The sequence below is a fragment of the Choloepus didactylus genome, chromosome 1, assembly GCF_015220235.1.
Source record: "Choloepus didactylus isolate mChoDid1 chromosome 1, mChoDid1.pri, whole genome shotgun sequence".
Taxonomy (NCBI): Eukaryota; Metazoa; Chordata; class Mammalia; order Pilosa; family Megalonychidae; genus Choloepus; species Choloepus didactylus.
In genome coordinates this window covers 227751662-227772705 of record NC_051307.1, presented here as the reverse complement: position 1 = coordinate 227772705, position 21044 = coordinate 227751662, and the positions used below count along the sequence as shown (strand labels likewise).

Genomic DNA, 21044 nt, shown 5'->3' with positions numbered 1-21044 from the left:
TGTAGAGCTGCCATCCCCGAAAGCACACCTGTCCCCAGCTGGGTGGAGGACTCTGAAGTCACTAGGGCTCCAAATAATGTGACCTCCAATATATCAAAACCTTGGTTGCTTGAGCTGCTCAGATTTCATCCATGTTGAAGTATTGCATCAATTTTTTAAGTGAGGAAATACATATTTTATAGAAACAGAATGCCTAACAATAAAAGTAAAATAGGAACATCACTTTAGCACCTATTAGGTGGCAGGCCTGAGCTAGATCATAGGAGCTCTTTTGAGGGTTATGCTGTCCCATTTTATAGATACAAAAACTAAGGCTCTCAGATTAGATGGCAAGCCCAAGTTTATTCTGTTGATAAATGTCAGAGCTAGGATTAAACCCAGGATTTCTGGCTGCAGTCCCAATTTAACTCCTAGTTTGCATTTGCATCAGTCAACACAATGAGAGAGTTTGAGCATTTTTTTTTTTCATAGTCAAAGATCACTGCCTCCAGTTGAGTTGAAAGTAAAACATGTCAAACACTTGTTTTAAATCTATTCCCATGGTCATTATGCCTTTGAAAATTTTTATTTTATTGTGGTAACATATGTAGCTTAAAATTTGCCATTTTAACCATTTTAAGTGTACAATTTAGTGGCATAACAATTTAAAACCATCACCACCAGTCATTACCAAAACTGTTGCATCATCCCAGAAAGAATCTCCAACTATTACCCCATTCCTTTCTCCCCAGAAGCCTGGTAATCTCTCATCTACTTTCTGTCTCTGAATTTGCTTATCCTAGATATTTCATGTAAGTGGACTCATATAATATTTGGCCTTTTTGTCTTTTTTTCACTTAGCATATCTTTAAGATCCATGTTGCAGTGTGTATTAATATGTCATTCCTTTGTACAATTTACTATTGTTTGATACACCACATTTTCTTTATCCATTCATCTGTTGATGAACACTTGAGTTCTTTGCATCTTTTTGGCAATTGTGAATAATTCTGCGAACATTGGTTTGAAGTATCTGAGTCTCCTTTTTAATTCTTTTGTGTATATATGTTGGAACAGAATTGCCAGGTTATATGGTAATTCTATGTTTAACTTTTTGAGGAACCACCAAACTGTTTTCTATTGTGACTGTACAATTTCACATTCCCACCAACAGTGTATAAGCTTGATGTTCCTTATGTATAATAAATACTGGAAAACTTGGTTTGCCCGGAAGATAGAATATGTTTTTGCCAAAGTTCACATGCCGTCTTCATGGTTTTTCCATAGAATTGTTCCTCTCACCATAATTTCCAAATACTTCTTATGTGACTCACTTTTGTAAAGGAAAAAAACCTTGAATTACTGTATTTTAAATGAAGCTGTTTTCTAAACTTCTGGAAACAGAAAATCAGTAACGCTTGTCATATGTAGAAGAAATAACCATTAACATGTATAAAGTGAAAACACCCCAATTTTACATGCTAGCTGGGTTCTACTGCCTAGTGAACATTTCGACATTTTTGTCTCCCTCTGAGATTAGCAAATATCAGAGAGGTTGCAAAAAATACACCAGCACCAAACTGAGACATTTACTTCTTCGTTATCGGGAGGGTGGCAAGATGTTTGAGAAAGCAAAACTCTTTTGGTGTGTGATTCAGTGTTAATTCAAGGCCTGTCCCCATACGACTTACAAACAGCTCAGGTGCTACTGGCATTCACTGCTGTAGAACATCTGGGCAGAAAGGAAGAAATGGGCAGGAACTGTGAGCAAGCACATAATCTGAGTGGAGAAATAAGTAATTGTTCCGGCAGTATTTGTGTGTGTGTGTGTGTGTGTGTGTGCGCGTGCGTGTGTGCCTTGAAACTAAAGAGTGTTGCTGCCATCCTGCTACTTTGTTCAACTGGACACATTCCAGTTGATTGGCAATTACACGTCACCAGGTGGTATCAAAAGCAGTTTCATTCCCTATGAATATTAAGACTTAACCTGATTCTGTGCATTTACTGCGAGTACCTGGTGCTTGGAAGCTGCTCATTAATCCCTTCGTAATCCTCTTGAGATCACCAACCTCAGGGTGAACCTTTATTTCCATGCAGCATCTCTGCAGCTGGGATCAAATGGAGCCTCAGAGAGGATCTGACGACAGTCCTCAGATTACAGCCGTAGACAGTAAACCGTGGGTGTGGCAGAACCAGACCCAGGATTAATTCTCAGGGACCAATTCATGCCTGTCTTTCCTTTCAGAATCTACCCAAATGCCCTACCAAGAAAGAATAAAATGACAAGTCACTTATTTTGCTCAAGAAGAGAAAATCCTTGTTCTTTTTTTCCTGGAAAATCCACATACAACTCAGTCTAGTGTTTTATGTGCAGATCATTCTTTCTTATGTCCCTTTGTCAGTTAAAACAGAATGCTGCAACCTCATTGGGCGTATATAGTTTGAGCCAAGAAATAGGTTATGATGAAGAAACATAACAAATTTGACCCTCAAATTTGATCATCAAAACAATTTGACCCTCCTTAAAAATCCATTCTGGCACTTCTGTGTATTTAGGAAGGGAATGAAGATAAGCCCAGAACTATTTCTGGGTCCTGTGCTTCTTTTAAGATTCCCTCTCGCCCCACCCAAACCGAATGGACTCAGGAAGGTTCTCTCCTGGAGCCAGCATCCTGTTCCGAAAGCACCAGGAATGATCGAACGTCATTAAAGAAGCTGGGTGTTGTAGGTGGGGTTTTTGTTGTCATCTCATCACCAACTCTCTGAGACACCTCTACCCTGAGACACTTACCTTTTGTTGTTTTTAATTGGCTTTTTGTTAAGACACAGAAAGAACTCCGGGGGCTTTTACCTCCTTTTATCACTCCCTTGTAGTCCTATCCAGCAAAAACTGGGTTTGCTTGAGGACAGAAGGAAGTTCTGTTGGTCATTTCAGATGGGATACCATATGTCAAATTTGTAAAATCTTGTTAACATTGTGTTTTCTTCGCTAGAATTACCCTCTGGTAGGGGAAAATGGAACTGCCAATTACAGCAGGCTCCTGCTGTGAATAAACTGGTGTTATATTCCCAGACATCAGGCTGTGCAAGGAGAGAACCCCCAATTGCCTTTTCCTTTTTTGCCTGATAGACAAAGCTTTAGAATAAAGCATAATTAGCTTGATTGACAATCAGGAAAATATAGTCTTCAGTATCTGTTTTTATTTAAAGTCCTCTTGTTTTTCAGACACATCCTAGTCATCTCCACAATTCATTCAGTAAATAAAATTCAATCACTTAGAAGGGCCAGAGTTTGTTTTTAATGTTTAGTGGGTGTTGAAAAAAAAAAAAGATAAAAGAATGTAACCATGATCAAAGAAACTTATAGGAAATCAGACAGTATCTAACAAAAAAGAAACCATAAATCCCTGTGGCAGAAAAGCTTATATATATTTTTAAAGTTGACTCCTTTGGGAGGAATTTGGATCCTATACTAAGTTCTTAATTTTAGTGGAGCAGAGATACTGCAAAAAGAAAATCTTTTCTCTGGCACTGAACACAAATAATGTACAATAATAATAATGACTTTCAGTAGCAGTTTTCTGATCCTCAGATCAGAAATGAATGTTAGCTTCATCATAAAGTTTAGCCTTATCATTTGTTCATCACCTGTCTCTGCAGACGTTTTTCTTAGAAAATTAGAAATGGATATTTTGTTATTTTCATTTAGATTTTTGCTTTCCAAATCCCCTCCTTGAACTCTGCAGCTTGGAAACAGCTAATTCCTTGGATCTTCAGACCAAGTCCTCCAGCACAGTGTGTAAGGAAGGCGATTTGTTTTATAAAGGTGATAACTGATCAGAGGTGAGGAAGGGAAATCTGTAGCAACAAAGGAGAGGCTGAGAATCAAAATGCAAAAACTAAAAGAAAAGAAGCTATATATCGTCATGCATCAAATATTTAGTGAGCGCCTATTATGTACCAAGCAACAGGATAGTCTCTGGGAACAAGGCAGTAGATAGTACCCCAGCTTCCAGTGGAGCAGGGGTTCGAGCTGCTACATATCCTATTTCAATGTAATTAAGAGACTCTATGTTACAATTAGTCCACTCCGACAACTTAGTAACTGTAAGTTGTAATCAAAGTTGTTCAAGAATGTAGCAGGGCAGAATCTGAGTTCAAGGTATATAAAGAAACAGGTTCCGTTTTCCAAGTTTTAAATTCCCATATAGTAAATACATATATATGGAGCTTGCAACTAATGAGTTCTGTCTTTACTAAGTAGTGGCACGTGAATGGTAGGTGGCTCCTCTTGCAACTTGGGTCTTCCTGGGGCAAGTGCCTCTTGATGCTGAGTAAGCAGGTGGCTCCGAACTACCCTGTCAGAGGAGTCAGCCTCTTCTACATGAGCGTCTCCACTTCTTGCTTCCCCTGGGCCTTTCCTTCTCAAGTCGGACAGAATAAAGATGGCCCCGCTTGATGTTACAACATGGTGAGCTCCCCCCCCCCAGAGGAGGGGGCAGGAATTCTGCCACTGCTCCCCAGTAAGACCATTTCTTTTTTAAGTATACTTCTTTTCTCACATATTTGCAAACCTGCAGTGCTAAAACTTGGTGCTAGCGTCTCTTGGCCATTTCCTTTCTGCATTGGGGGCTCCTAACAGTCTGTAGTCACAATACAAAACGGACAGCTAAAAGTGGTATTATTTTTTGGAGGTCACAAGCACAGGCTTAGAAGCAAGACAGACCCGGGTATGAATCCTGACTTTGGGCATAATACTTAGTCTGTAAATGTGTGGCAAATAATGCTTATGGCAAAAGGCTGTTGGAGAAGTCCAATGTGATAATGTGAGCAAAGTGCTTAGCATGGAACTTGGCATGTGATGGTGAGCACTTCATCAGTGGAAGTAGCTGCTGCTGCTGTTAATTACGAGTGTGGGGTAACCATCCAAACAGCCCATTCAGAGGAGCAAGAGTCCAAGTAGAAGGTGCGGTTTTCTCTTGACACACCATTCTACCCAAACTGAAATATTTCAGACTTACTTTTTTTGCTACTTTATACAATATGAATGAAACTTCCAGGCCTTAAATAGAATCATGTTCCTTCTTAAAGGTTTATAAGCTATATAACACTTCAGTGATGAAATTATGATTTTGCATCTCTACAGCAAAATTACCATTCAGATTGTTCTAAGCTGATTACCCTTGCCTTCTGACTGCAAACCTTCACAATCAAAGACGTGAGCATAAAGAACGGTATCATTGCCAACCTGTAATCTATTTGACATCTTGCTTTTCATATAATTGAAAGAACGCATATCCCAATTTACACTCAAGCAAAAATGATATACAGTATTGATGGGAAACATGAAAGATGAATTGTAATTTTTTTTTCTTGTTAATGAATATTGAATGAATAAATAGAGCATTTCAGGATCCAGGAATAGATGAGGTTCTGTGTATTTATTTTCTTCATTACTCTAGCCACAATGTCACCCCAGAGTATCTTGGAGATGACAACTAGGCAATTAAAGACAACTCTGTCCAGACTCTGGCCCTGCCAGAATGAATCATGACGCTTTCTCTGGCTGCCCATGGATGAACCCCTGTCCTTGGGGAACCTCGGGCTCTGGATGACTTGGCAGTGACTGTGACATGTTGTTTTTCACGCATGTGTGACATGTCTGTGATATGAAACATCCACTGAACGCACAACCATCCAAATGGCTTAATATTGAATCTGGATCTGGTTTTAAAAAAGGAAGTCAGTAATCTCCCTGAAAAGATTTGCATTTAATTTCTGGATCATCAAGAGAACCTTAACTATTGTTGGGGGTTGTGGGTGATGAGACAGTATCTCTAAGCAGACAAATGCAGCAGACTATGCATTTCTAACACGAACAATGTATGGTAGTCAAAGCCTAATGTATTAGTGAGACGAGTTCCATGAGCACGGATCTTTTGGGGATTTAATCAGTTTAATGTGGGAAGTGTCCGAAGGATTCATTTTAAGATTTCTGGGTTATCCAAATTCATGCTACTTATCTTGAGTTTCTGCAGCTTCCTGAATTATCTGCAAAATTGGCCCAGAATGGCTGTGAAATGCTAAAAATAAAAGCTATGCATGTAGCATAGGCCTGACAAATGGTTAGCTCTTCTCAAGCCTGACTGTTTTCACTGAAATAAATTGTGGGGTTTAGGTTTTCAACCATTTCCTAATGGGCTAGGATGAGACCCAGTGCTGGTCTCTGTTGATTCATTCTGAGATGGATTGACACAAACCATAATGAGTCAAAGTGGATATACAATGAATCCCTGTGTTCATCCCTAATCCACAGGCAAGGCTGTGTTAAATTCATTTATAGGACGAAAATGAGTATTGGTGATTTGTTTCCATGTCCTTGATCAATTATTATCTTTAAGAAATCTACTTACCAAGAGTGTGTTCATATCATATTCACTGCTATAATTTTTCATTTAGAAAATGTGGTGGGATAAATAAGGAAAATGATTGGGCTGCATTTGCAAGCCAGCTAATATGTTCCCTGTGGAGAAGAATTAAGGAGTTTCTTCCTTCATGGGAAACCTGTAGTTTCCAGTAGATTGTCAAGGTGAGTCAGGATTCCAGGCCTCAGATTATTGGTTGTGTTTGTTCTGTGTTTAAAGAGATGAGCAGTGAGCCAGCTTCTGGATTGGGTGTGTGGTGACTGTCAGCAGAATGGAAAGGAAAGCTCATTCCAGTGGAGGACACAACTCCTAAAGCAGACATCGGGGACCGCTAGAGAGAATGTTGGAACTGGTCATGACTTGCCCAATAACCATTCTCTCACCCATTGATATTTTTTCCAGTGATGGGATTGTTTTGCTATGACATTTGCTCTCATTGTTAATTCTCAAACCCAACAAACTTTTAGTTGTATAAAACAAAATAATATAATGGATATATGAGAATTCTAGCAATAATGGATTCTGCCATCCTCCATGAACACCGTCATCTCCTTTTTCACTTGAAAGGGAAAAGGCAGTGAGGTCTGGTGGAAAGGGCATGCATGGACTTCCACAGAGAGCTGGGTGATCATGGACAAGTTGCTTACCTCTCTGAACCCCCCTTTTATAAAACCGGTAAATAAAAGGAGTGCTTAACTTTTGAGATTATTTTGAAGACAAAATGAGATCGTGTAAGCCAGGCTTCCAGTTACCGTGCCTAATTTATAATAGGTCTTCCGTAAATGTTAGTTTGCCATTAAAAATTCAAATAAATTCAAATGTTGGAGAAAATCTACTTTAAATGGAAAAAAGATTCAGAAGCATCTGCACTGAGGGACAGGCCCCATTCACAGGGAGTTATCTGACCCTGTAAAATAAACTCATTTGGATTTTTCAAAGCAGTGGAAGAAACCCATCCTCAGAGGTGGCTGGTTTCTGACAGGGAGGAATTGGCATTGGATTTGGGAATGGTCAGTTAATAGTCATTACTGAGCACCTACTGTGCACCAGAGCTGAATCCGCCCACTAGGATGACATTCACACCTCCTGTTCTCTGATGAAAAAGCAAATTGCCCCAAGGTAAACTGCAGCATTTGTGGGGGAGGAATCCACCACAGCATGTTCAGAGTCCTTCAAGAGAGAGAAAGAAGTAGTAAAGACAGAGCACATTTTTCCCCTTTGAAAACCAAATCCTAGATCTCTGGGTCAGAGTGTGCCTTTCCACTTCCCACCTCCCTGCGATGCTGGCTCTGGGGAGCAGATGACTGGGAGACACTTGCCCACAGGGCTGGGCCTGATGTGGAAGAAGAGGTCTGCAGAACCAGGGCCCTGGGAGCAGTGGCCACGGAGCAGCATGACTGTCCTCACACCCTCGATTGGTTCTCAGGGGCGCCAGGCAGAACCCCAATGGGGCCATTTTTCAACACACATTATGTCTCTACTCCTGACCCTTGAGAATTATCTGAATATATGATAAAGCTGATGTTCCCCCCACCCCCCCATGAGATCATTCCCACTACATTTTCCAAGTAAACACTTTATTTTAATGTACTGTTGGATACATACATTTTAAATGGTGATGTCGATTAAGTGCCATCATTTTTATTTTTCTGACTTCGATTATGGGGAGACCATACCCTCAACTGTGATTTTCTCAGGAACCAAAAGTAACAGAAGAAATGCATAACACAAATATCAAATCGTCAATAATATTATTAATTTCTTTGATTAATTTTTGTATCTTTTTGGGTTGTGGTGGTATGGTAATTAGAACTGTCTTTTAAGCAGTTGGCCTACTTGTCATTAGTGGTCTATGCAACAAAACTTTTCAGCCCCCAGTGTATTGCCTAACATATCAATGGATGGATAAATGGATGCCCTTTATCTTAACTCCCATTTATACATGGCAGTGGTATTGAGGTAGGTGGCACATGTGTATGTACTGACTGTGAATCATTTATTCTTCAGGGAAAATAAAAGTGAACATCATCTCAATTCAAATTTGAAAATTGTGATGATTTGTATAAAATGTTAGCAGTTCTTAAGGCAGAGAGCTAAAAAAGAAAGATTGTCTTGTTCTTTCTTTGTACCAGTAGACATTACTTTACGTGTGTCAAATCTTTATTCAACCATAAATGTAAACCTTGATTGCATCTTAGAAACATAAAATTGGCTTATTCACTTGGGAATTTGTTTAGGATGGGCAAGGCTAGAATAAAAGCTACTCTGATATCAGGGTGCACAAGTAGATATTCATCAACTCTATGCAAGTTTCACCATCTGATCTTAATTGTTCCACAAGAGGGGAGGGGATCACCATGTATCAAGGGGAGACACAGACAGATACACCCATATACACAGAGCTTTCTTCCTCTTAGATATTCAAGCAGTCACATTTATACCTAGACTATATATCTGTGGATGCTGTATTGTATTTTTACCCTAACACCATTCCAAGAAAGCAAAAAACATTTTCTGACCACTGACAATTTAGTTTCCAAATGCATTTCTCCCACCACCATTTTTAAGAAGCTCAGTAGAAATGATTATTACTTATACAGGGTGTGTGCTCCCTCTGCTGGTTCTGTAATTAACTAATAAGTCTAATTCCCAGAACTATGCTGATGTCATCGATTGTTTTTGTGCATGGATATGGATTTACCCAAATCAACATGTTCTGTTGAAACATCATCAGGAAAATTAGCAGGGGGTCAGAGGAGGACAGTGGCACTAGTGAAGAAAATGTACATTCTGACTTCTCTGAATCTTTGTTTGAAAAGCCAAAATGCAGTTTGTTGCTTTTATTTGCTCAGCGCAAGAGAAAAACAGCCCGTCATCGTTTAAACTGGCATAGTATACCCTACTGTGTCTGAGGATTTTGGAAACAAATAAGGCTTTTTCATCCTTATCAGGTTTTGTTATAGTATCTGCTTTGCAGGAGAGAAAAATAGAAGCTACAAAATCATATATGCCTTGCTGCTGAGAACTTCTACAGGCTAAAAAAGTAGGCCCTCATTTCTGTAGGTAACACACAGTAGCAATTGCCTTGACTCTCTGGATCTGAAATTCTTGTCTTTACAAGAGTGGGGATTGTACTACAGCCATTTCTCAATGTCAACACATGCAGTCACTAAGAGCAGAGACTTTATAGTTGGGGCAGCTGAGGGTTAAAATTGATTCTAGCAGTTATTAGCTGCAAGAACCTGAGTAGACCTGCCTTCTAGACCTCAACTTTCTTGTCTATAAACTGGATATAATATTCCAGGCAAGCGTTATTACCTGCAGAGTTATCCTGAGGATTAAATGAGATAATATGTGGTGCAGAGAAATGCTTAAGGCATACCTGTGACTATTTATTATTACTATTGTTATTATCTGAGAGTAGTCTTTGGTCATTATTTGTGATGATTCTTTTTCCAAAATCAAACAGCTTTTTCTTCCTAATATAAGAACTTAACCTTATTGAGAAAACTGGAAGTGCAACTCCAAAATGTACAGGTTCCTTCACTAGTAAAATACGTATGTTCCTGAACAAAAGGCTTAAAATAGGAGGTATAAAATGAAGTCAAACTCTAGGAGAGATCAGGCAGTGCATGAAGAGAGTGTAGGGATTCAACATGCATTTCCTAGGGATGTTTAATCAATCAAACCAAAGCATCAGGACACAAAATAACGTAATAATAATAATTGTGAAGAAACAAAATTGGCTAATAGTGCACAGGGATGAGATAATGCAGGTAAATATCCCTCTGGATGTTACGTGTTAATTTATTGCTTCACGATGCATCTTTTAACCATGTATTTAGTTTTTTTGTAAAATAATTCCACAGTGTTCAAGCTTGTTTTGTAACCTTTTTTTCAGTCAGCACCATGATCTGGCCCTCTCCCCATGGCAATAAATGTTGAACTTCAGTGGTCACAACTATTCTTGTTCTGCTTGGTCTGTCTTCCTTAGCATTGATGGGCACTACTCCACCCAGCTCAGTGCAGACTAATTTAATAACAACCTAGACAAAAGATGGAAGATGTAAATTTGGTGTCAGGATAGACAATATGTAGCCCTTCCCAAAAATCCAGATATAAGTAACTTGTGGCTTATCCATGTCAGTCCCCTTTTCGTCACCTCTTTCAAACACTGATGTTGCAAATGCATTGCCCTGCTCAGGTGAGGGGTGGGGGATGGGGTCATCTTTAATGGGCTTTGGGGAGCAGAAAGAAAGAGGCATCTGGAGGGGCCGTCACTCCCTCTGCCTGCTCTGAGTTTCTCTGGGCTCTCCTCCAGCTCTGGCTCTTGTACACTTGGGCGCGACTCCCTGGGTTTATGTACATGTTGGTAATTTCGGCCGTGTGTGTGAAACTCTTCTGAAGCATATGTGCCTGCGGTACCGAGCCCAGGCTGACCATCCTGCCCAGCAGGCACTGTCATCTATATTTTCAAGCTGGTTTTAAAATAGGGAACTTTGTGCTGGAATAACTTGCTATGATTTGATTATTTAATTTGTACCTGTACTTTACACAGGCCTTGGCTACACTCTCCCATGAAAATATTTGAGATTTTTATGTTAAGCAGTGTAGGCCACTGTGGTTGTTTATTTAAAGCATGCTAGAGGTTTTATAATGGTTATTTATACTGGCCAGCGCTGATCCCTCTCTGAATGACCTGTTGATGTTGGACAAGCATAAGAGGCTCTGAATACAATGCAGGAAATGGAAAAAGATCAAAAAGAATTAATATGTTAGCTTAGTAACAATGCTTACCGGGTTAAAGTGGAGATCAACTGTGCATGTGAGGTTTTCAGAATTGCATTATTTGGCCTACTTATAGATATTAGGCATTCTCTTCAGGGAAATTTTGAGTTTTTCCAACTATGTTTTTCATTATAATAACATTATTGACTTTATAAAATCCTTGTAGACTATGTAAAATTATATGGGAATTGATATATACTTAAGGCATGAAGAAACAACTTTATGTATATTTAAATTATTGTGCTTTTTTTAAAAAAGAAAAGATAACAGCCATTGTGAATTAAGTGTTTCTGGCATTTGTGTGGACTGTTCGAGAGTTAACAGTAATTTATTCTTAGGCCTGCCTGCTGGAGGAGAAAAGCAGCATATTTTCCCCCAACTGTTTCCTCTCATCATTGTACTCTTTTTCTTTCATTTATTCAATTGCAGAATGGCAGTTTGTTTGTAGCCTGTTTTTTATGTCATATATTGTACAGTTGTCAGATGTGAGACAGGATAACATGCATGTTTGACAGCTGCTCAATAAATTATGCAGAAGAACAAGTTAAGGACAACTGCAGTAGACCTAAAAAAAAAAGAAAAAAAAAAAATCAAATACCCACCCAGATAGAGGCTGGCTGAAGAATTTCCTTTCTCGTCATGGATTGTTGGTCCCAGCTATTCACCTTATGAATATCTTATAAAATAAAATCATTCAACTTTTATCCATTTAGTAAAGGGTTAGAATGTATCTTGAGATAGCATTGGAGTAACAACTTGAAACCAAGTAAAATATGGTGCCACTCAAGGAAAGCTGAAAGGAAATACATGTGCTTTGGAATTCAGAGTATTAAATCAATGCCTGAATAATAACACCAGTTAGGGTGGGAGAGGGTGGGACAGGTCTTAGAAACCTGGCAAGAACTGACTGGGCTAAATATTTTGTTCCCTGTGAGCATGGAATCCTCAGCACATGGCTCTGCCTTCAGTGAATTTATAGAAAGAGAAGCAAATTTAAATGGAATTACCTTTGAAAAGTTAAAGTGTGTCTTCCCGCATCAGATTTGGAAAACTCTGTGGGGCAGATATTTTGTGGTTTCTTGGAGAAAATAACAAATGATCACCATCATGTTAGTGGCAGAGAAAAGAAATGTGTTTGTTGCTCAGTTCGAATCTACACCCTATTCCCACCTCCCCTTGAGACCCTGAGACCCACTAGCAGCCTCCCACACTGAGTAGTACGTCTTTGTTTTGAGTCGTGTGCCCCCACTCCAAGAGTGTGTATTTGTGGACTGAGGAGTGGAAGTTAAGGATTCCTTCTGTGGCTCCAGCTGTTTGTCCTCTTCTCATGGGAAAGAAACACTGCCATGGACTGAGCTGCGTCTGAGTTCTGGGCAGCTGACTGGTCCGTAAAATCATGGCAGGTTCTTTCTGACACACACTAGTAATGCTCTGATTTTGTTTGCCTCTCACCCTTTTCTCTCTGTGGCCAGTGTTCCCACTAGCAATGATTCCTGTCACGTAAGAGAACTAATTTCACAGTCAACAACATGAGCAGATATATCTTTAAATCTGTTTATGAGGCTGTGTGTGTGTGATGAGAAACTAGAGATTCTGTGGGATCCCGTAGCAAGAAAGCTGATGACCTAATATGATATTAAATGATTACAATGCGAGTGAGAGTTACCTGGCGTCAGCAGACTGAGAGATGTTGTTTTAAGAAAAGGGAAGTCATGATTTAACACAGTGCTAGGGAAGGAAAGATATTTTACCTGATCAAGTCGCATTTAGATGGGTAGTTGGCAGCTCCACCCTTCTTTGAAACCAATTTTGCTTTGGTTTTTGCCTCGCATTTGTTTACTCTCTCTAGTGATTGGGTTTGGCACATCTTTGCACCATGACCAGAGTGACAGACTTTGGTCTCTGTTGGATTAATCAGTGTGTTCTTTGATCCATGGCATGTGTTCCCTGTAGACATTTAAAGTCAACATATTCAGCCTTTGTGGTTTGGCGGTTTAGAGTTGTTAACTGGGCTGATAGACTGGTTTGAGTATTTGCATCCGAAAGACTTTCCACCCCATTTCTCTCTCTCTCTCTCTCACCCCATCTCTCTCTCTCTCTCTCTCTCTCTCTCTCTCTCTCTCTCTCACACACAAACACACACACACACACATCCACTCCCAACAACACAAATATTGACTATACCAATCATTCATTAGCAGTAAAAATTTGAGAGCAATTATTTTTTTACTGCGCTTGCCCTGAAAGACACCATTAATTACTTTACTGCCTGTGGCTTTGAGCCAGTTTCGGTGGCCCTGGAGTCCGCTCCCCACCCAAAGAAGTATTTGCAGCTCTGAGGAACACAGCTCAGGAAGTCATCTGGCAAGCAGGGCAGTGATAGTGACTTCCGAAGTGAGATGTCAAGGATCTCCCTCTCTTGGTGCTGGATTCCTAACTTTGGCTTTTCAGGTCAGGATCATCATCAGTAACGGTAGGTTTCACCAATGACTTAAACTCCATGTAGAGATGGGCATATGTGAAGTTGAAACTATCAACTTTTCTCTTTTTCTTTTACTTTTTTTAAGGAGAATTAGAAATGTCTCAGATCATCCTGGAAATAATTACAGGATGAGCCAGGCTGTTAAATGAAAGCTAAAAGAATTAAGGCTCTGGTGAGCAGCACCAGTGAGTCTTTCCTCTAAAGCTTTTCAAGTCTCATCTTTCATAGGTGGGAGTGACCCAGTGAGAATAATCTTGGCACCTATGGGCGATTTTCATCCTTCTCCTACCATAGTTAACAGATATAAACAAACACCTTCTGTTATGTAAAGTTATGCTCCAGATCAGTTTGACCATGAGTTTCTGCTCAATCTGGAAAACCCTAGAGGCCATTTGGAATTTATGTATTTATTTATTTAGAGTGGGCTGTATAAACTTTACTGATTGTATGTGTGGCATTTTCCCACCCCCCAAATGAAATGAACTATGACTTATTAATGTGTCTTACTTCATGGAAGATGGCCATATCTGTTGATGGACGATCAGCTTGAGTCTAGCTTTTCCATACCATTTGTATTTAGTGTGTGTGCAAATTATGATCCCAGCCTGTGCATCCACTGGCAGTGTCATCCATTTTCGAATATGAGTCGAAGTAGCTTGGCAGTACATTTAGCAAGAGCTTGAGCAGGTTTACTAAGCCCTGTCGGACAAAGATGAATTGCTACAGGGAAGCTCTGTGGAACCCCTGGCATTTCAATCTAGGACAGAGTGATGTGGGACGGACTGACACGAGAGGTAAGCCCTACCTTGTATTTTAGGATGTTTTTTCTGAAAGTCAGTGCTGTTAGAATTTGAGTGGAACTGGGTTGAACCGTTTCTTCCCTTTTGAGGTCTTTAAGTAATAAAAAGTGAACTTGGAGTGAAGGAAAGGCATGGCTCCTCAGTACCTCTGGAGGGCCGTTCCTCGTGTTGCCGTCCTCGGGGTGCTGTGGTGTGTCCTCCCCGGCTTCTAGTGGATGGGAGCATGAGACAGACCTGGGCACTGTCTTGCAGAGTGGTTTTGTCTCTTTGAGCCGGCTGCTTTTTCCACAAAGAATGTGTACTCAGCGCAGGAAACTTCTTACACCCTAGACCAGAATGCACTTTAGGCAAAGACGTTGATGTACGGGAGGGGAAATAATTATTTTTCAGCCTGTGCGGTAAGAATAAAAGTCCAGGTTGCCGCCTTATTGCAGTTTAACTAAATGATGAATTCTAGCCTGCTTTGATTAAATTACACATTCAATTATTTTTGTTTGAGATTAAAAGCTTGGTTATATTACCGAATGCTATGTAATTTTACACACGCCGTTCGCTTACTTAACAATGAAGCATGGCGTGTGATTAACAATGTGGCTGCCAGTGGAAAAGAAGCAAAATAATTATTTTTTCAATATACAAGTCCTCATCATGATTCAGAAATCAATATGTATCCGTAGAGGATTGGCCCCGGCCGTGGATTATGGACTTCGGGGTGGCCACCCCTCACTTCCCTGTGAATGTAAAACTGGAGACGTTGGTTAGCAAGGCAAGTTTTTTCTTTCTCTCTCTCTCTTTAAAGACCAGTGTTTAACTACAACCACTGGGACCTAAATCAGAACATCCAGTGCCCAAATATGACTATTAATCAGATGGCGGGCCATGGAGTTGCTGGCTGGGTTTGACAGTTTAAAGGATCAGTTAGTTAATTAGAAGATGACATGGCACACCAGGTCCCTAGACTCTGTCCTGCCTTCTGTCTCCTCTTTTCATTTTCCTTTTTGACAAGTTGGATTACATCATTATGTGCAGTTTCACTTGTTAGCCCCACCATGAAATGAGAATATTTTAAGCTTTAATTATCTGTGGCTCCTTTCCCCCATCTCTGCGAGGATCAGGCTTAAAATGAAACTCAAAGAAACAAGCACACATTGGAGGTTCAAAGGCCCAGGAAAATCAGTCAGATGACTACATCTACACCACCACTCTCCACGTTAGGGGGATAAAATGAAGGTTTTTAATGACATTGAAAACGGGGTTTTTTGTCGTTGTGGTTATTGGCTTTAAATATAAAGGCACCTCTTCTGACTTTGTGTACCAGGCGTTTCCATGACTTCTCTGGCGTGAGGTGGTTAGATCTTGCTTTGCCTCCAAGGGACGGTGTGGAATTATTTTGGCCTGCGATTCTTGACCACCCCTGGTAGCTAGAATTAAGCTGCAGAACATGAAATCATTTCCTTTAGCAAGAAGAGACCTGGCAGAAGGGGAAGGCCACAGGGAGAGTTCATTCAAACAACACAAACCAATTTGTGTGGCCAGACTTCACTGTAGATAATTTACTAAACTGTGACGTCCGCAAAATGCAGCTTTTTCCTTCAGAATCCAAAAGTTTGTTTGCAACCCAAGCTACAGAAGTCATTCCTAGGAAGAAACAAGCGCATGCATATAAAAATCATTGCAAGCAAGTTGGGTTAATGTCTGTCAATACACTCACCCTTCCTCACAGTCCGTGTGTTCGATATATGATTCATGGATGACCTGCGTTAAAAATGGGGATTCCCAGGCCTACTAAATGAGCTCCTCATTGGGGGCCCAGGAAACTGCATCTTAGCAAACACCAACACCCCCTCCCCAAGGAGGAGGGATGCTGGTGCACCCCAAGTCCAAGAAATTGTCCTATTTTTTTCTTTCTTTTTTTTTAATTTTTTATTTTTTGCGATGACATTGCTCTTCTCTGAAGCATCTTTTTCATAAAGTTTAAATATGGTCTTTATAGGAATTTAAATCCCAGGAGGAGAAACAAGCTTGAGATCAATGATTAACTCTTCAGTGAAGCTTTTCTTGACACTTTAAGTTATTAACTCTCCATTTTTTTTCCTCACTCTCCCACTGCATACATCTACCATAGTCACTGTAAAGCTTGATTACACCATTTCTAAATTTCCATGGTCCTTATAAGTTACTGGGCTATTCAAGAGAAGGATCTAGGCCTAAACATCATCCCTGGCAGATGTTAAAATGAACAATTAAAAAAAAAAACAATGTCTACTAAGGAACTAATATCTACTGTGAGTCAGCCACCCTACGTAGTAATCACAAGTATTATTTCACTAGGTTTTTACAATGCTGTGTGGTTAGATGGGGAGATGGAGACCTAGGAAGGAATTTGGCAAGTCACAATGTCATGGGCTAAAGAGGATGAGCTGGGATCTGAATTTAGGCAGTTGAATATCAGAGCCCTAACTACCCCCTGTGTTCTGCTGAATCTCACATGGTAGGTGCTGATTTACTGCTGGTGAAAGGCAAGGATACTTTTAGATGTCAGGAGGCATTTCTCATATGTTGACATTCCACCAGCAGGAATATATGGAGACAGAAGAGAGGAGGGAAGGAGGAAATTAATGTCTGTGTTAGGTATTATGCTTACTACTGAAAAGGTTAGGTCACTTGGTGGGTATCTACATTTATTTAGAGGGCAGGAGGAAGAAGAGGAGCCAGAGGAGTTGCCAGAAAAGTCAGTGGAGACTGGGAATATATAAATCCCAGAGGACTAGGGAGGAAGGAGTTAAGGAGTGAGTGTTCAGCTGGGTCAGATGCCACGGGGGAGGTCACGGGGGTGGGTATCAGAGTACAAGAGAAAAAGCATTAACATGGCGGCCAGAAGGTAAAGAAGCACCTGATCTTTTTGGACCTCAATTATCTCTAAAGTTGGTGAAGCTTGGACAGTGGATCTCTGTGGCCGCCAGCTTAGATATGTTGAATTGAGGAGTTGCAAAGGCTCTGGGTCGTGACAGCTGAGAGGTCATTGTGACTCTAGTTGGGACAGTTTTAGTAGAATGAGCGGCTGTGGGGAAAGGACTGGGGAGGGCACACCACTCCACATGGTGTTGAGATGAAAAAGAAGAGAAGGCAAGCGTAAATTTACTCTGTCGAGAAACATGGCTGTGGACACTGGTGATGGTGAAAGTAGAGGCAATGACCAATCTGAATGGTTCCTTTTAATTGCTCAATAAGAAGGAAACCCAGATAGCAGCCCAAGAGGAAGAGCTGAGCAGTGGCTCTGAAAGTCACTGTCCTGGTAAAACCAAGATGGAAGGTCACCAGTCTCCCCACTTTCTCTTCTGAATATTGTTTTGTCCTTCCTGCGAGGATTCATTTACCTTCTTTGGCAATTATTTGCAAACTTTTCTCAAACCATGGTGGACATGGGGAAGATACGTTTATGTTTTAAAATGTGGTCAAGACACAATAATGAGTAAGTATTTGATTTAAGAAAGCAATGGCTATCATTTAAATGTATAAACTCTAGTACCAATGAAGGCATTTTTATTCCCTGGATGTGTTGCTCTAATGTGAATTTTTCCAAATGGGATGGTATTTTATCATTAATTTTAAGGTTTCAGATGCACACGTTTTTAATTGAAGGTTGATCCTCGTTTGATAGTGGTTCTAACATATTAATCAACCCTCTGCAAATTACTCTTTACATGGTTGCATGTAAACTTGTATGCAAATAGGCCCGGTAACTTGCCCCTTGTAATTTCAGGCAGTGTCTGTAACTTTTTCCTGTAAACAGCTAGATAATAAATATTTTCAGCTTTGTAAGCCATATGGTCACTGTCGCAACAACTCCACTCTGCCACTGTAGTGCAAAAGCAGCCACAGATGATACGTAAATGAATGAATGTGACTGTGTCCCAATAAAACTTTATTTATAGACACTGAAATTTGAGTTTCACATAACTCTTGCCTATTAATAAGTATATTTCTTTTGATTTTTTCCCAATCATAAAAAAGGGGGAAAAAAACATGGAATGAAAGGAAGGAAAAGAAGTAGATTGGGGGCATTGCAGACTTCAGTGAGGCTTTAAAATGGGAGAAACATTTGCAGGCAAGGGGAGAAAAGAGACAGGTAGTGAGGAAAGCGCAGGAGGGACAGAGGACACGCTGGGGGTTCTTTCTCTGCTGAGGAAGCTTGGTTTAGGCTCGAAGGGAGAGAAGGCTCAATTTCCTGTATGAACTAGGGGAGCAGTAGAATGGAAGGGAGTAGAGGACAAGGATTTGCAGTTTAAGAAGGTGCACAAAGTCTGTTTCTCCACCAATGAAAATAATTTGGAGAAGGGCGAGGCAAATGCATGGATTATAAAAATATGTATATTTTAAGAGATTAGCAAGAGGCAGTGGAAGTTCAGCCCAATTCAGTCTGAATTGGTCAGGAACCCTTCTACACTCTGTCACTAGCAAGTTAGTGCAAACTGGGAATAAAACGGGGAGAAAGCAGGAGCTGGGAGTCTGCTTCACCTGGGCATTGTCAAGATGGGAAACTCTGAATGGCAAACCAAGCAGGCCAGACAAAGCTTACTTGTTTTGCTTAACTTCCCTTCTTCCCTGCACACTGGTTAACCATTCTTCCAGTGGCCGGAAGTTCATGGCACCAGAAGCAGCCTGTTTTCCACATTCTTTTCCATCTTCACTGGGGCATATCCCTGTCTGTACCTACAGTGGCAAATGCCTGTAGAGAGAATCAGACAAATAAAACAGTGCGGTGGTACTTTGTAAGTATAAATTTATTGTTTTTAAAATTCTTAGATTATGTCCTTTCTATTTAAAAAAAAAAAAAAGTGTTTTTTTTTCCAATTAAGGTACTGATCAATGATTTTTTTAAGGTTCTTACTAGACAAAATATATACCTAGCGTCTCTGTTGGTGCTTAGACATTTTTCCCCTTTGACTCTACTGGTCCCTGAAATCCCAATGATGATTGGCTTGTAGCTCTCACAGTAGAATTATAGATTAGTTAGTGTGTTGAATGAGTGGGACTATGGTATAGCCTGGTCAGGCAAAGCTTTGAAAGAACACGCACTCTCTGTGCAACCATGTATCTGTGCCTTTTCCTCTAATAAAATGCCTAGACCCTAGGTGGTTCATGGCGGATGGAATACCAAGGAAGATGGGGAGAACTCAGCCTGCCAATGGGCCACCCCTGCAGTGTAAGGTGTACAATGAAATAAACATTAATGTTTCTCAGTTCATTCAAAAAATGAATTGTGGTTTCAGAGCACCTACCTTCCAGGTTTCTAGGTGATGTTACCCAGCACACTTGTGCCCATCCCCATAGGCAGATCACCCGAAAGCTGTTGGGGTCAAGGAACTGAAACATTTGGGCACACCTTAATGGGCTTACACCTTTGTACCTTTCTGATATTACTGTTCTGCTTCAGCAAGCCCACTAATATCAGATATATCCTATCAGGGACTATTTTAAATCACTTCAATTTTCCCTGCCCCTGGGCTCTAGCCGTAAGACCAGAATCCTAAGTGTGTGAGGTGCCTGTGACGTAGTATTTTACTTCCCCCCATTTATATTAGAGGGAACTGACCTAGTATTTTACTTCCCCCATTTATATTAGAGGGAGCTTTATTAGCTGTTGGACACACATATATCAGTTTTAAAGATTAAGTACAATGTCAGTAGTTCTTATCTGGCTCTCAAGTATATAGAGTTGTTATGTTTTCCCAGAGAATGCTAAAAAATTAGTATTGCCATTTGTGGAAGCATTTTTCTCTTAAAATCAACCATTGGTCATAATAGTATTTATTTACTTATTCTCCGAAGTGCTGTTTTATATAGAGAGTAAATCCAGGATAGAAGCTGGATAAGTAATTTCAGACTTGATAGCACATGAACCTTATAGGTGCAAGTGAATTATGAAGCCTTACTTGCAGTTTTTTTTTTTTGTTTTCCTCAAGTCTCTTCATCACAACTACTTGTTTATCTTCTGAGTGATTTTAAAATATTGAGCTAGCATCCCCTTAGTGTACAAGACATCCATCCAGCTCATGCTTCACCTATCCTCCAATTCTTTTGGACATGGACAGCCCAGTAGCTTATGACTCAATTATGGGCTGTTGGAAAGGACGATCTACTTCTATTACAGGCCCCCCCCCCCCCCCCCCCCCCAGAATCCTAGAGTCTGGCCAAGAATGCAAAAGAAAAGCTAAGTTTCCCAGACCTTGGGACAGTGTTCCAACCCAAGAACCATCAAAGATGGCACACAGGAATTGACCAATTGGTGGCCCCCATTCTGAGCCTGGCTTTGGGCTCTTTCACTCCACTCCCTGCCTCTACCCTGGTGCACCAGCTTTCAACAACCAGTACAAATTTTGTTTGCCCTACAAAGGCCAGAGTGATAATAGCAAGCCAAAAATCATGGCCCCAGCAAGATTTCCTCATTCTTCTACCTCTGTGCTCTGTAGCACTGACTTCACTTATCCTGTTTACTGTTTAGTCCTGTGCTCCAGGATAGGTTGTAAGCTCCCTGACCATAGCGGCAATGTTTCAGTTTTTCTGTGG

General features: G+C 40.4%; 1 protein-coding gene and 2 long non-coding RNA genes across 5 annotated transcripts in view; 1 reads left to right on the top strand and 2 right to left on the bottom strand.

Moving 5' to 3' along the window:
• Positions 1–21044, top strand: part of PDZRN3 (PDZ domain containing ring finger 3) — a 244172-nt gene that overhangs the window by 159399 nt on the left and 63729 nt on the right. Inside the window, exon 1 of one of the 2 annotated variants that reach the window (XM_037800405.1) lies at positions 13594–13665. The exons of the other annotated variant lie outside the window; for it this stretch is intronic. The gene's annotated coding sequence lies outside the window, so the exon portion shown is untranslated. Of the gene's footprint in view, positions 1–13593; positions 13666–21044 lie in introns of those variants that run through there. 2 annotated transcript variants of the gene reach the window in all.
• Positions 12318–15214, bottom strand: LOC119507272. The gene is made up of 3 exons (XR_005211180.1): positions 14480–15214; positions 14182–14373; positions 12318–13139 (listed from the first exon to the last, which is right to left on the bottom strand). It is a non-coding gene; the product is annotated as an uncharacterized LOC119507272 (long non-coding RNA).
• LOC119507264 overlaps positions 17935–21044 on the bottom strand; it is a 78640-nt gene continuing 75530 nt past the window's right edge. For both annotated transcript variants that reach the window (XR_005211178.1, XR_005211176.1), the window contains one exon: positions 17935–19203. This is a non-coding gene — a long non-coding RNA (uncharacterized LOC119507264). The remainder of the gene's footprint in view (positions 19204–21044) is intronic.